The sequence below is a fragment of the Apium graveolens genome, unplaced genomic scaffold, assembly GCF_009905375.1.
Source record: "Apium graveolens cultivar Ventura unplaced genomic scaffold, ASM990537v1 ctg3792, whole genome shotgun sequence".
In the NCBI taxonomy this organism is placed as follows: domain Eukaryota; kingdom Viridiplantae; phylum Streptophyta; class Magnoliopsida; order Apiales; family Apiaceae; genus Apium; species Apium graveolens.
The window spans coordinates 51958-68156 of record NW_027418265.1 but is presented as its reverse complement, the minus strand read 5'-3'; the positions used below and the strand labels follow the sequence as shown (position 1 = coordinate 68156).

Below are 16199 nucleotides of genomic sequence, written 5' to 3'. Positions count from 1 at the left end.
TGAATTAACTATGAAACTGCAATAAAGATTTAAAAAACACAACAATTTCGACACGATGATTAAATCAAAGTTTTCAGAGATAGCAAAATAGCAAAATAAAAATTTCTCATAGTACCGAAAATAAACATATTACATATTACAAAATATGGCCTTCAATATTTCAAAAGCGTCCTTCATCGAGAATGATTTTAACAAAAATATAAAAATATATCTCCATAACATCGATTTCACCAAAACGCAACAACATCATCACTGCAAAATTAAACACATGAGCCTAATTCAGAATACAAAAAAATTTGTCTTCATTTATGAAAAAGAATTTTTGTACCATGGTATATACCTTCTCCAGCTTAATGCTCCTATACTTTGTCAAAGGAACATTTTCATCATCAATAAGAGATAATGTATGAGGCTTCTTGCGCGCTTTAGATTTCTTTCCCGGTTCATGTACATTTTTCTTCTGATTCTTAGGAACATGTTCCACCACAAAACAATCCATTTCCTGAAAAAAAATCTATGTTATTTTAAATAAAGATTCCTGCAATTTAACATTAGTTGGGCACAATATATGGTCATATTCTGTAAAGTTTCTTACACTTGAATTCACATTCTCTTCAGTATAAGCCTTTGGATCAACATTATTATTGTTCTCATCAACCATTTCAAAACCTTCAAAAATAGAACATGCCTCATACAGTTTGCTAGCACCTTTCAGATTTTCTTCCTTAATGCATAACGTGACAGTGTAGTCTTTTCCCTCAAGCAGTTTTATACATGGAGGTAACTTTGATATAGAACAATCATCCTTAAAAGGTAAAGCAAAACATGTTCGTCATTTAATTAAAAAAATTATAAAAATTGTGGAACTCCCAAATAATAAACACAGTGGATTCCAATGTTAAAAATAAGAAATGCTCATGCAAATAACAAATAGCTGGAAATTGAACGTACTTCTGCTTCATCCAACATTACTTCGAAGACAGTTTTGCCGGTCAACTTCTTCAACTCAGCATCTTTGAGTACAACAGGAAGTACTCCAGTTGAATCGGAGAATAACCCACAAATTCTAAACCTGATTTAATATTAAATGTTCACGATTAGTTCAGTAAATTTTAAGTTTCAAATAAAATGAAAAGTCAATTGCTTCAGAGTATACTCAGCAGATACCTTTTCTCAGGGTATGGGTAATATCTCATGCATGCAACATTAGGACATGTATATCTTTTATCTTCCAAGACCAAATCAAGATCACATTTCCAACATACGTAAACAAACCAGTTTGATTCATATTCTACCTTTTTTAAGGTAAGGTGGCAATTGACAATACACTACAAAACATAATTTGTTATAGGATGGAAATTTGATAGTGCGCTTCTAATAACAATATTTCAGTAATGCTTCATGAAATAATATATTTAAACAAATTACCCCTTTGAAATTTTCGTCAAGCTTACAAATCTGTTCTACATTCTTTAAGAGAACAATGTCATTTTCATCAACATCATCTGGAGTTCTTCGGAAAGTAGGATCCATCATTCTGTTTTTAATATCAGAACTAATATTAGAAGTACTAAATTAACATATTCATAATATGGTATAAATGAAGCAATCCTAATGTATAAGCAAATATTATTATACTACAATTGTAATTACTTTTTCTGCAAATCCTTTACACTATAGTTGTTGATGTTAATATAAAATCTCGTTGCCGGATAGTTCGTGAGATAAAGTTCACCTAAATATCAAAGTACAAAATGAAATTAGAAGTTCATTCTCAGGTACAACAATGAATTATAATTTTAAGATTAAGGTTTGATAGAGTTCCCAGAATGTACCTTCGTACTTATTAACTTTAGCACTTGCTATAATAACTACAAAAGAATCATCAGATTGAGCATTCAATTCAGCATCCACCCGTTCAACAAACTTGTCAAAAAATGTCACTTTCCTCACATAGCTTGTAACGCCCCCAAATCCGGGGTCAGAGGATTTGGTCGTCACTATGAAACCTCAATCCAAATTAACCTGTTTAATCAATAAACAAATGGCAGCGGAAGATATTTATCATCTATGACCCCAAACTAATCCAAGATCTTTTAAGGTTACAGTTCTAGAAACAAGATATCCAAATTCCACAAATAAATTTTTTTCACTTCCTTTTAAAACTCTTTTCAATAATTCTCAATCTCCAAACTTAACCCGCTAGTATAACTTCGAAATGAAGTATACTAGGCCCAAATAAAATACACAACTATAATATAATATAATATAAATAACTTTATATAATAAAACTTACACTAGTCCGCAAACCCTGGACCAACCACCTTCCCAAGAGCTTCTTCTTTGCTTCCTCGAATTACGCAGCTAAACAGCGCAAGCTAATCCTCACTGGATGTTAGATTTGAAAACAGGCAAGTATGAGCGAAAGAAATGCTCAGCAAGATCATTATAACATATATAGGGTCATTTTGATATAAAACCGACATCTGCATTAGAGCAGAACATTTAGAATCATAGCTGCTGAATCATAAAATTTTAGTTGAGGAATCCCAGATTTAATTCCTTAATTATATTGAAAACTATTTTGATATTTTTGAGCGAAATGCTTCATCAATACTTTGAATCTTGACGAGAATAAAACTCGTAAAACAGTGTTTACAGAAATATTGTAAACCACAATAACATGAAACAATGATCATGGAATGAATCATAAACTTTACTCAACCGAACTCTTGAAATTAATACTTACTTTATTGTCATATCAAATTAGATATCAATACGAACTTTGATGCTCACAACACCCATACTGAAGTCAACATCAATCATCTATACTAATACCACCTTTGATATTTAACAACAACGTAAGTATCAACATAAATCAGAATCTAAATCAAAACTGCATTTCACCATTATTCCAAAACAGAAACAGTTGATAAATCATTTATGCTATGATTATCAAAATAATAAAGAATTTTAGATATCTATTTAGATTGGAACCAATTATGCACTATGTTGTTCCTGATGATCAGTCACGAAACAGCACCGGTATCCCGCAGCCATACCGTAAATATAGGTACTACCCGTATCCCGAAGACATACGGTACCTGTAGGGCGCCATAAAAGGCATAACTAGCCTTGAAAGATATTACAGCTGGACCAATATCTCGATCACCTACGCTGTAACCAATAACCAGTAACCATTCCAATCTTAAAACCTTTTTATTGAAAAAGGAGCCGAATCCTTCGACATCCTAAATAATTTTATTCTCCCATTCACTTGGGCAGGAATACTCGCAACCAAATCACTTTTCTCAAAATCCAAAACATTTGTAAATCCGATAATTGGATAAGTAAAATCACTTAGCTACTCTCAACATAGAATAGCGGAAGAATACTTTCATAAACAGAATTATTTAATTCAACGATATGTAAAACATTTATCGATTCTAAACTGAGAAAAGGGAAAACAATACTTGCATCAAAAGATTTAAAATAAATATCACTTGAACAATAAGTGATGATAGAGATACTTGCCTTTGGGTTTTAGTGGTTAGTCACACTCATAAAGACGCATCTATTCTGACATTCTGTCTCAAAACATCACCATCTTTCTTTTTAACACTCCATCAATATGTTGCTCCTGCGATTGCTAGAAGCCAGATATCCAATGCCATTCCATCTCATTCTTTATCCAACGTCTTATCCTGATCAACTCGAACGATCCGCATCTATAATTAAAAGATACACTTTAATCGCCTAAATGATAATCACTCGATGAACTACGCGTCAAAATCCTATCATCTACCCATACGATAGCCCACACATAATTATAACAGACAATCACAGGACTCTTGATCCACATATGCACATAATTCACATAGCACATAAGCACATAATTCATAGATCACATAATTCATATCACATAAGACTCGGTTCATCAAAAGGGTCGACTCAGTATGTTTAAAACAGAAATCGGGTCAAAAATATGATTTTTTGATCAATAATCGACTCAGAATGATTCGTAAAACAAGCGACCTTTCAAAACAAAAGGATTTGGGTCTCGACAGTATTTTTATTGAAAGCAGAATATTTTTCTGAGTCTATACGCGTTCGTTTTGTATTAAACGGACGAACGGTTGATTTATTATCAATTTTTGAACATTTTTCGGAATAAAAACAATCTCCGAATCATTTAATAATTAAATAATAGGGCTCGAACACCCGAAAATAATTTTATAAGAATTATTGAGCCTGAAAATAATTCAAAATAATATTTTAAAGCTCAAACTATTTTTCAGAATTTTTAAATCAATTTTAAATAAATAAATCTAATTAAATAATCAATTAAAATTAATTAATAACTAATTAAATTAATTAATCAATTAATATTTAAATTAATTGACTAATTAAATAATTAATTATCAACTAAAATTAATTAACTAAATAATTAAAAATATTGATTTTTGGAATTTAAAATAAATACAAACATTTTCTGAAAGTAATTATAAAAAGATAATACAATTTTTGTAAATAATAAAAACAGAAATCCAATTTTTAAATCTTCTGAAAAAGCCAGGGGCTGGTTTGTAAAAAGGACGAAAGAACGATGGCTAAACTGAAGTTTGCCATCGTCTTCCCCAGTTCTGCTCCGGGGGCCGGCCGCCATTAACGATGGCCACCAAGCTTTCCGGCAAGCCTAATAGTGAACCAAACCCAGTCAAAAACATGGGAAAATCTTCTACAACCCTGCAGGAATTCATCTGCTACAACTAATCATTCAAACCATTGACGAATCAACTGGAAAAGCCAACGGAAAACTCGCCGCCGTTGAAGCCCGATTTTCCGGCCAAACACCGATTTTACACAAACCAACACCAAATTTAATGAAATATATCTCAAAACAAAGCTCAGGTCACGAGTAATATACTGAAATCATTTAATCCAACCCAGGTTTAGCAGAAATAAAAACCCCAAATTCGGGTATAAACCCAAAAATTACGAATTTGAAAATTACCAAACCTCAATTGATTTTGATGCTCAAATCAGATAGAATAGATTGAGAGCTTCACAACGGATATTCATACTTGTGATTTGCTGTTCAATAACACCTTCAAAATTAACTTTGATTTTCAGAATTCTCCAAGAACACCAAGAACACATATTCAAGAAATTTTCAGAAAATCAAACCTTAATTTCTATATGATATTGAACTCTATTTTTGAAGTATAATATACCAAATCGACCAGAAAAACATGCTCTACAACATGGAAGCATCAAATCATATCAACAACATCAAGAACAAATTTTCATAATTTAATTACTAAATAATTCGAATATAAATAAATAAATAAGAAAATTACCATAATTTATGGGAAGAAACTGATGATTGATTCAGAAAGAGGATTTCGAGAGCTTCGTTTTGATATGCTGTACGCCCGAATCAGAGTTTGATAACGCCTTCATTCGTGTGATTGATTCTCGGAAACGTTTCTGTTTCTCGGGTTTTTCTCTGTATTTACGGTATTTTAACTGGTTGCAAATGAATAAACAGAATAAATGAAATAAGAAATAGACTATTTATATTTATGAAATATTGGATCGTTCTGGATCGTTTTGGATCGTTAAATTAGTTGCTTAGCCGCTAAGTAACTATAAAAATGATACAATTCAATACCAGAATTGGATAATTATAAAAACCGGCTTTTTATAAAACACTATATACGAAAATAACGTAAAAATATCCCGTATCTCGAGAATACGGGTTTTATTGATTACCGAAATAACTATCGTATCGAAAATCTTGCGCCGGGCCGCGCACGGGTCAAACCGTAATCCCGATTGAAAAAGTCAAAACACGGAAAATGTCCGGAATTACCAGATTAGGTTAGGAAGGAGTTTTCGGAAGAGTTTCGGGTTGTAAAAACGCAAAAACAGTTGAAGTCGGACGATTCCCGGCTTTATAAAATAATTTTGGTAATTATTCAGAAAATAATTAATAATTCATAAATCAATATAAAATCATCTAACAGTCCAAAAATTACCAGAAAAATATCACAATTATCTATATTTTATTGTGTACATATAAAAATTCAAATATTCAAATAATGTCACATCTAAACACCCAAACATCAATTCCACTTATCAGATAATTCACTAAAATTCACATAAAAGTCAAATTAATAATTCTAAATAATAATAATAATAATATTTGAATATATGGGATATTACAATCTACCCCCTTATAAGGATTCCGTCCTCGGAATCAGCAGAAGAGAGCACTAAGGGTTTCCTAACCAACTTCCCAATCTTGCATATGCAACTTTTCTTAGAATTTCCAATAACACTGCAATTCTTTATACCACACAGTTACCACTGAAGCTTCACCCTGCAACATTGTTCCATCCACATCCTTTGACCAATTCCTCAATAGAATCACTTTTACTGATCGCGAGAAAGAAGAATAGAGAGAAAGATAGAGAGAAGAAAAGAAAGAAAGATAGAGAGAGAAATAAAGAAACAGATTGACTTCGTTATACGCCACTGATATTCTAACCGCATCGCAGTCCACTGTTGCTCTTGGTAATCCTATCACATAACCCTGCTTTGACTTGACCAGGACAACTTAGCTTAACTTGATTGGCATACCTTCGAATATTTGAGATGATGAAACATAGAATTTCAAAGAGAAAAGAATTTGATACCATAACGGAACCAAAATCTGAATTTGAGAAAAAGTATTATTGAAATAAAAGAATAACTGAGAGATCAATATGATCAAATGAACTTGGTATTGCGTGTCCAAATTAAGACACTACAAAAGGTTGTTAACCTTCATGTATTCACAACACACACAAGTGATGGTGTCCCATCCAACTCCTATCACACAGACAGGGATACCTTGTGTCCCCTATAGTTAGGGTTGTTCATCTCATTCAGAATAAAAGAATATGAAAGAAATTGAAAATCAAATGAATAAAGCTGACAAGATTTCAAAGCTGATATTTCTGAAGGAAATGAAATCCAGAGAACAAAATTATGGCACCAAATGAGCAAATGGTGTCACATCATCAAGAAACTATCCACCAAATAAGAAAAGTGGAATTAATTATCATAACTTGACAGAGCTATCAAAACCTAAAAAATAGGCTTCATGACAGGCTCTGGCACATTTAAAACACAATTATGATTGAAAATGAGTGTTAGGGAATATATCCTCTAACAATTACTTCTTTTGAGAGAGGCCAAAAGAAATTATAGAAAGAGAAGGTATTGCCAAAGTCTTAATGCTTATCTTCTGTTTGAATTCTTCTGTTGACTCGTCATCCGATTCTCGACACTTCTTCATATTCCAGGGATATCGATAATCTTCATCGTCGTCAAATCATAGTATCCTCGAAAGGTTCCACAATAGAAGTTTGTAGCTTCCCGGAGTTCCATCCAGCTCATCACAACCATCTCAAACGAATACGCCTATCTTAACTTACTCGTTGGTACTATATTCGATAGTTCAACAGGAACTCGATATGAGCTCAAACGTCCTCACATAGCTATACACACTCCTACACACTCTCGTTTCTAGTTTACTATAACCTCAGCTCTGATACCAACCTGTAACGCCCCCAAATCCGGGGTCAGAGGATTTGGTCGTCACTATGAAACCTCAATCCAAATTAACCTGTTTAATCAATAAACAAATGGCAGCGGAAGATATTTATCATCTATGACCATAAACTAATCCAAGATCTTTTAAGGTTACAGTTCTAGAAACAAGATATCCAAATTCCACAAATAAATTTTTTTCTCTTCCTTTTAAAACTCTTTTCAATAATTCTCAATCTCCAAACTTAACCCGCTAGTTTAACTTCGAAATGAAGTATACTAGGCCCAAATAAAATACACAACTATAATATAATATAATATAAATAACTTTATACAATAAAACTTACACTAGTCCGCAAACCCTGGACCAACCACCTTCCCAAAAGCTTCTTCTTTGCTTTCTCGAATTACGCAGCTAAACAGCGCAAGCTAATCCTCACTGGAGGTTAGATTTGAAAACAGGCAAGTATGAGCGAAAGAAATGCTCAGCAAGATAATTATAACATATATAGGGTCATTTTGATATAAAACTGACATCTGCGTTAGAGCAGAACATTTAGAATCATAGTTGCTGAATCATAAAATTTTAGTTGAGGAATCCCAGATTTAATTCCTTAATTATATTGAAAACCATTTTGATATTTTTGAGCGAAATGCTTCAGCAATACTTTGAATCTTGACGAGAATAAAACTCATAAAACAGTGTTTACGGAAATATCGTAAACCACAATAACATGAAACAATGATCATGGAATAAATCATAAAGTTTACTCAAACCGAACTCTTGAAATCAATACTTACTTTGTTGTCATATCAAATTAGATATCAATACGAACTTTGATGCTCATAACACCCACACTGAAGTCAACATCAATCATCTATACTAATACCACCTTTGATATTTAACAACAACGTAAGTATCAGCATAAATCAGAAACTGAATTTTTTTGGAACACCCATACTGAAGTCAACATCAATCATCTATACTAATACCACCTTTGATATTTAACAACAACGTAAGTATCAACATAAATCAGAAACTTCCACCAGTATAGCTATAGGGATGGAACCAGAATTTTTTTTTGGAAGGCCAAAATATAGAACATGACTTTTGAAGCCAAATTTTTTTGAGACATTATGGATTTGCAAGAACCATACTGTGAATTTATGTGTATAAAACCTCAAAATGTGTAAGGTTTGTGAATATATCTGGGGCACATCAAATTATCTAATATATATATATATATATATATATGGAGTTACTCAAATGAGATCCCCAATTATATTGAGATATGAGATCTAATCTCAGCCCTTTATTTTATTTTTTTATAATTTTTTTTAATCCTTACCACACAATTATTGGTCCAATCCAACAGTTTTTTATCCCTCCCTCTCATCGACATCACCCCAACCCGTGCACTCTCCCTCCACCTCCACCACTACCACCTGACGCCGCTGCCGCTCCATCACTCATCGCCGGGCTTTTATATCTCTCTCCTTCCCCGTCCTCTCTCTCTCTATCTCTCTCTCTCCATCTTCATACTTTCAAGGAATGAAAAAGAAGCAAAAAGTGCACTAAAAAAACTCAAAAGAAACTTAGGAAATGTGCTGCATTAGTAGCTCTTTTACCATGATGATTAATAGACAAAATCTAAGAAATGCGAATAAGACCACAAGTGTTGAACAAAAACAAGCACATCTCTATTAACATTTCATTCATGTCTCAATAGGTTGAACAAAGTTTATGATAAGCACCAAGACAGAAATTTTCCAACAACAAGGATAAAACAAAAATTATAAGGATACCAGAAATGAAGGTGGTCCTAATCGGTCCAAAGGCAAGACAAGAGGACGGAGGAGTGATCCAGGAGAATGGTGAGTGGATGATGTGGAGAATGTAGCTGACATGGACTTCTGATCAGTAAATACTAAATACTTTATTAATATTTGACGATTTTTTTTGAAGTTGGTCATTTTGAAAATTTTGATTGATGAGTACAGTATACTTTAGCTCAATTGCGTTTACTCTTAACCGTAAAAATATAAAAAGTTTACATGCATTTGGGTGAGTTATCCATCAAAAAGCCCTCCAATGTATATAATTACCTGAGTTCAAATTTTACTTGAGTGCGATTTTACTATTTTTAACATTCTACATCCTCAGTTCTTCAACATTTTAAGTATCCAATATAAACATTTTTTTACATCCATTCAATTATATAAACATGGGCAAGTTAGCTCAGCTAGCCTGTACTCAGCATCCTTTACAGTTCCCGAATTGATCATTGTCTCTATTGTATCAAACTACACAGGGACGAATTTTAGGGGGGAATGGGGTGGCCATGGTCCCCTCAAAACCTCCCCACGAGCTTACATTGTTCCAATTATATATATATATATATATAGAGTTGCTCAAATGAGAACCGTGAGATATGAGAACTATCTCAGCCCTCTATTTTAAATTTTTTATAAATTTCTTTTAATCCCCACCACACAATTATTGTTCCAACCCAAAAATTTCTTTATAAGTCCCTCTCATCAGTCCCTCTCATCAGTCCCTCTCATCAACACAACCCCAACCTGTGCTCTCTCTCTCCACCTCCACCACCCGATGCCGTCGCCGCTCCATCACTCATTTTCGGACTTTCATCTCTCTCTCTCTCTCTCTCTCTCTCTCTCTCTCTCTCTCTCTCTCTCTCTCTCCTTCCCCCTTCCCTCTCTCTCTCTCTCCTTCCCCCTTCCCTCTATCTCTCCCCATCTTCATCCCCTACCTCCAGCACCATCCTCATCGCCGCCGACGTCTTTCACTTGAAAATTAACGACTACAAAGATATACATAGCTTCCGATTTATATTTACAAAATTGCATTTTCTTTGTTGTGTATTAGTCTTTTTAATTTAATTGTGGTGATTTTGGCTTGTATTTGGCGATTCTTATGTAATTGGTGGTTTGTATATATGCTCGGTGTAGTGATATTGTGATGATTTTGTTTTTAAATGTGGTGTTCTTTAATTAAATTTGGTGGTTTTGGTAATGATATTGGTGATTGGAGTTAATGATGGAGTTAGTGGCCGGATCTGGTGGGTAGAGGAAGTGATCAATTGTGGTGATTTTTTTCTGCGACGGTGATTTTCTGTTTACCGGTGGTCAGATAGAGTGATTTCAGCTATTATGGTGGTGATTTCTTATTGTGGTGATTTTTCATTCTCTGGTGGTAAGTGATATTATATTTGACGGTGATGATTATTGGTGGTCGCCGGAAATGTTGGTCGCCTGAAATGGAGGTCGGCGGTGGTTGGAGGCGGCAGGTGGTGGAATTAGAAAGAATAGGGTGATAAAATATTTAAATATTAAAAAATTAATGTGTGGTAAAGTATTAAATAATGTATAAGAATCAGTCGTTATGATTGAATCTCATATCTCACAATAAAACAGGTTCTCAGTGGAGTAAGATCCTATATATATAAGCATAAAATGTGTATATTAATAATACTTTTTTTAGTTTTTGAGTTATTTATAATTTAATTTAGGGACTACAAATGTTACTAACTATTGGAGTACAATGTTGCCAAGTTAATATGAAATTGAGTGAAAATAAAATATTAATATCCATGATGATTTGACAAGGTTAACAACTATTTTGGCAATCCATTGTTGGAGATGCTCCAAGATTTGTGAATTTATATGGGGATCATCAATTTATGGGAGGACGAAATACACTATCTAATCAATTTTTATACATAATTTGGAACATTGTAAGCTCATGAAGAGGTTTTGAGGGGACTATGGCCACCAATGCCCACCTTAAATCCGTCCATGTGTAACTTGATACAATAGAGAAAACAATCAATCCAGAAACTCTGAAGGATGCGGATTACAAATTAGCTGTAGCCTAGCTAACTTGCTCATGTTTGTATAATTGATTGAATGAATGTAAAATGTTGTATTGCATACTTAAAAAATAGAAGAGCGGAGGATGTAAAGTGTTCAAGAAACGCCGGTTGTGATATGTAGTTAACCAGTCAAATACAATAAAGTAAAATTATACATTCAAGTGCTTCTTGATGATAACTCACATAGTGACGAACTCATGCACGCACGATGCTTAACTGTAAAAAACTCTTTATGAACTTATGTAAACTTATTAGTTTTTTATACTAAGGAATTTTCACATGATAACTAGCATTGAGCTAAATCATTACGCCCTTTTTATATGACGCTTTAACTTTTACACACATTTCAATGTTCTTTAACTAGGCAGATAAAGTTTATTTGCACAATTTTCTTTCTGTGAATAAAAATAGATAAGTATTTTAATTCACAAAAACAATTTAAAAAATTATATTTCTAAATAAGCGGATTGAAATATGTGCAAAAATTAAAGCGTTATATAAAAAAATAGAGGTTGTATTACAACAAAATTTTGAGTAGAACTACCAACTTAAAAAAGTATTAACTGAAATGAATTAAGTAAAACTTTTACATTGGTTAAATCATTGGTGTCGCTAAAATCTTAACGTAAAAATGACGTATTGAAATAGAGTTTAGCAATGTTTTCATTACTCAATTTTGTTTCATCTTCAATTAGAGGTCAACAACTAATTTTATTGTTTTAATTATTTAGATATTAAATTAATTTAATTAAAAATTGAACATGCTCATTAATTTGTATGGTTATAAAAATATCATATTTTTAATTTAATTTTATTTAATCCAAGTTTAATACAAAAACTCCCGAATCGACTCCAAATCTAACTATGACTCCAACTCGGTCTGAAAATGCCGAACGATAAGGCCTAGTCACAATGAACCAAGGCCTACATATGTTTTTGGGATTTTAGGTATTTCCGATTATTACATGTCTCACTTGAATTTAGGTTTAGGTATAGCCTTGGCTTACCCTCTTATCCACCAAGGACGATAATCCATGCATTACATGATAATTGATCCACCAGACTACAAGGTAAGTGATTCCAAGCATACAACTTTAAATTGGAGAATTACCTCCAAAGTTTCTCAATGAGGATAACCCATTGAATACAGAAACAAAGCTCTCAATTAGAATAACCCATTTAATAATTAAAAGCTATATCAATAAAAAATAATCTTAAAAGAGAACAAATATATACCAAAAAACTTATATATCAGCATTCAACCAACATATTTCTATATCTACATCTACATCAACATCAAAAACTATCTACTTACAATTACATTCCTAACCTATCTAACTCACTAAAGCCGCATTCCCCAAGCAATTCTCCCCAGATGGATATGCTGCGAAACCATAAATAGTATCAGCTGAAGCAAAGTTGGTACCATCACATAAAACTTCCACAAAAGCTCTAGCTTCGTCAATGACTTCATAGATCTTACCTTTGTGTTCCCTAGTCGCACAACAATATGAGTTAATAATCAGTCTAAAAGCAATACAACCGAATATTTAGCACAAAGCTGAAATTAAAAAGTTATCTCTAGCCGCTATTGCTTTAAAACTTTTACAGTTGAATAAATTATCTCTCATAATTTGTTCAACAGCTCGGATAATGACTAAAGTAGGGTGTCTTGGACCTTGATTAGGAACCATTGCTCTCAGCTCAACTAAATCAATAATTCGAAATAGGGTAATTCAAAGAGCTGTCAAGATAAGAAAAAAACCACTGATTAAGGCTTGGTTGTCGCTGCTAGAGTGAGAAGAAGAGAATCTATCTAAAACAACTTTACCAAATTAGCTAGGGTCGTGTCACATCAGAATATGTTTGTAGAGCCTTTCATATCAATTACAAAAATATATAAATAATAGTGTAGCGAAGCAATATATGAAACTTACCTTATTATGAACACTAAAAAATCCGGTAATTTGGAATGTGGCTCCTAACAAATAATCAATAACACTTCTGATAGTCCTGCTAGAGTAGAAAGGGGTATCACCAGTAGCCGATTCAGGAATTTATCAAACATACAATTTGTTGTGAAAAACCCCATCCGAACAAAAGTCATTCCAATGATGCTTCCTGCTGTAGTAGCAGCCGTAAGTAAGAAATTTGGTGACACTCTTGACCAGAAAAAATACACTTATAAGCTTAAATTTGGACAAAAAAAATGATTAGAGCAGCTCCTAATTTATTCTACATCATCTGGATTCAAAGAGATGCAAAAAAGAGTAACCGTGAGAAAGATGAATTAAATATGTACATATCCACACACATGAGATAAGAAATCAGACCAGCCAAGCATGAAATAATTTCTAACAGTAACCACCTACTCACCTCTTCCAGTATAATACGATCCCATTTCTTACCCTTCTTCTGTTTCGACTGCTTATTAGTTCTAACAGCATTTGGACCGCCAAAATATTTCAGGTGAATAGATATCTTATGTTCATAAAATAATAACTTTCCACACCAAATGCATTTATATTTAGCTGGCATAACATTTTTCCTGTACTCAGCTTCAACAATAGAATATGTAGTAATAACAAAATCATAATCTGAGAATTCATGAAGGGTTTTGCCTCTGTTGCCTCCATGACACACTAGCACCTTGTTGCTACCTCTTAAGTTAAATCGATCAATCTCATTTACCCATTGAATCACAACAACAAGAGGACATATCACAAGGGTAGCTTTAACTTCTGGCAACCCTGATCAAAATTTACAAGTATGTCTGCCATAATGGAATCCCCAAACAACAGGTATCCGAAGAGCCCAATGGTAAAGTAGATTCCTGAACAAAGTACTAGAGAAATTCGAACAACTGAGGTCATATCTGATGCTTCCCTAAGCGCCCCTCTAATAATATGAACTGAAATTAAAAACATTTTCGTAAGTAATTTCCTCAGAAAATTAGTGTCATTTAAGAGTACTTGTTTCTATTAGTTGTAACTAACCATTGAAGTGAAAAGTGAATGCAGTGACGGTGACTGGAGATGAAGCGAAGAGGTTAAAGAAGGAGGCTCGATTGTCCAACTGAGGTATGAGCTTTGGTGTATTTGTTTTGCCTTCTAAGAGTGCTGAGATTGCCATTCCTGAGCATATCCCCACAAACACCAATGCTAACAGAACTGATACTGCTGAACTAAACCTTAATGATTCTTTAAAACAAAAAACAAAGAACACGGATACAGGGATCACTAAACTGGAACATAGCTAATGTATGTACGAGAGAGGTCTACATTGATTATTTGTACTGACCTACTCGACGGAACAAAACTAGTGGTAGTGAAATGAATATTAGAGTGAACAAAAGAGCGAAAGCTCGAGTGTTCCCCCAGTGGATGCCAAACCATTCTTGCAGTACTCCCAAGTGAACTGGTCTGTCCGGCTGGTTTCCTGATAATACATCCCCTGTAAACAACACATTAAAATGTTATTAGACATTTATACACACACTCAGGTGCCATAAATAGGTAATGTAAACTCTAATGAATGGTAGGAATTTCCAGATACATGATTCTTGATGAGTAAATAGACTCTGTGAATATAACACGTGCAAGGTTACCTTAAAGTAAGTTGATTCCTACAAAATGTTCAAACCCTTGCGCATTTAGAGCTCAGGAATGTAAAAGGCATCTGTCGATGTCATAACCGTTAAGTATTATCATGAACGGCCATGTACCTCTGGCATAAAAATTACAACATGATTTAGTGTCTGAGCATCAAATTTCGAACTGTTTAACTTTTATAGACCCAACACCTACAAGATGCATGAAGCAATGCAGTTAATCTTAAGTGTATATTATCTTTCAGTGAACGTTCTACATAAATAAATCTATAAATTAAACTCTAACTTACAGATTGAGCAAAATCAATAACAGAAATCTGCATTCCTAAGAAGATCCCAAGATATGGAACATAATTAGCAGCCAGTATCATTCCTTTAATCCCATGATCCCCAAATTCAGCAGGAACCAACACACGTGCTGCACTCTGAAGACATGGATAAAATAACAGTTCAAATCATTAAGAAAATATAATATTTGGGACCCTGCACAGCCACCGAAAAACACAGCATCCCCCCACTAATGTTAGAACATCAATGTAATCTTCAGCTATAAGCTACACAAATAAAATCATTTATGCAAGTACGAAATGACAACAGTAAATTCTAATTTGAATAGGCTTTCCTCCAAAAATTCCGATTCAACATTAAATTCTAAAAAATTAATATCAATACAACACCTGTCTAGCAGTAACAATAACAAGGCCACCAGTATAGCTTATAAAAATCTGTAAACCCAACTTCTTTCAAGATTAACAATACATACACCAACTTTTAATTGAGTAGATTAGAAGTTAATCTTACCTAATCAAGCAAACCCAATTTCTTTTAACACTAACAAAGCTCCAAAGACCTGTAAACAAAACTTTATTAAAATAAAAACATAAAATTCGAAAATAAATTCGAAATAAACTTACTTTTCTCACATAAATTGAGTACACCCAACTTCTTTCAAGATTATTTAGCACCAATCGAGCTCGATTTAGGAATTAATCGAGTTTAATTAAAGGTTAGTACAAATAGAGGTATAATTAGGTTTAGAGAGAGTGATTGAGAAGAGAGGCAGTGAGAGATGAGGGAGAAGAGAGACTGAGAGAAGA

At 33.4% G+C, this 16199-nt stretch overlaps 2 long non-coding RNA genes across 7 annotated transcripts; both read right to left on the bottom strand.

The window, feature by feature from the left end:
• Window positions 1–365: 365 nt before the first annotated feature.
• LOC141701387 (uncharacterized) lies at window positions 366–756 on the bottom strand. The gene is made up of 2 exons (XR_012566765.1): window positions 596–756; window positions 366–502 (listed from the first exon to the last, which is right to left on the bottom strand). It is a non-coding gene; the product is annotated as an uncharacterized LOC141701387 (long non-coding RNA).
• Window positions 757–12775: 12019 nt separating this feature from the next.
• Window positions 12776–15989, bottom strand: LOC141701403 (uncharacterized). Of its 6 annotated transcripts, none has more exons than XR_012566769.1 (9): window positions 15904–15989; window positions 15393–15527; window positions 15217–15294; window positions 14793–14945; window positions 14489–14692; window positions 13869–14403; window positions 13430–13616; window positions 13171–13236; window positions 12776–12986 (listed from the first exon to the last, which is right to left on the bottom strand). It is a non-coding gene; the product is annotated as an uncharacterized LOC141701403 (long non-coding RNA). The 6 variants fall into 6 exon arrangements; XR_012566770.1 differs by having other exon boundaries at window positions 13430–13613; XR_012566767.1 differs by having other exon boundaries at window positions 13430–14403.
• Between the last annotated feature and the right edge of the window lie 210 nt (window positions 15990–16199).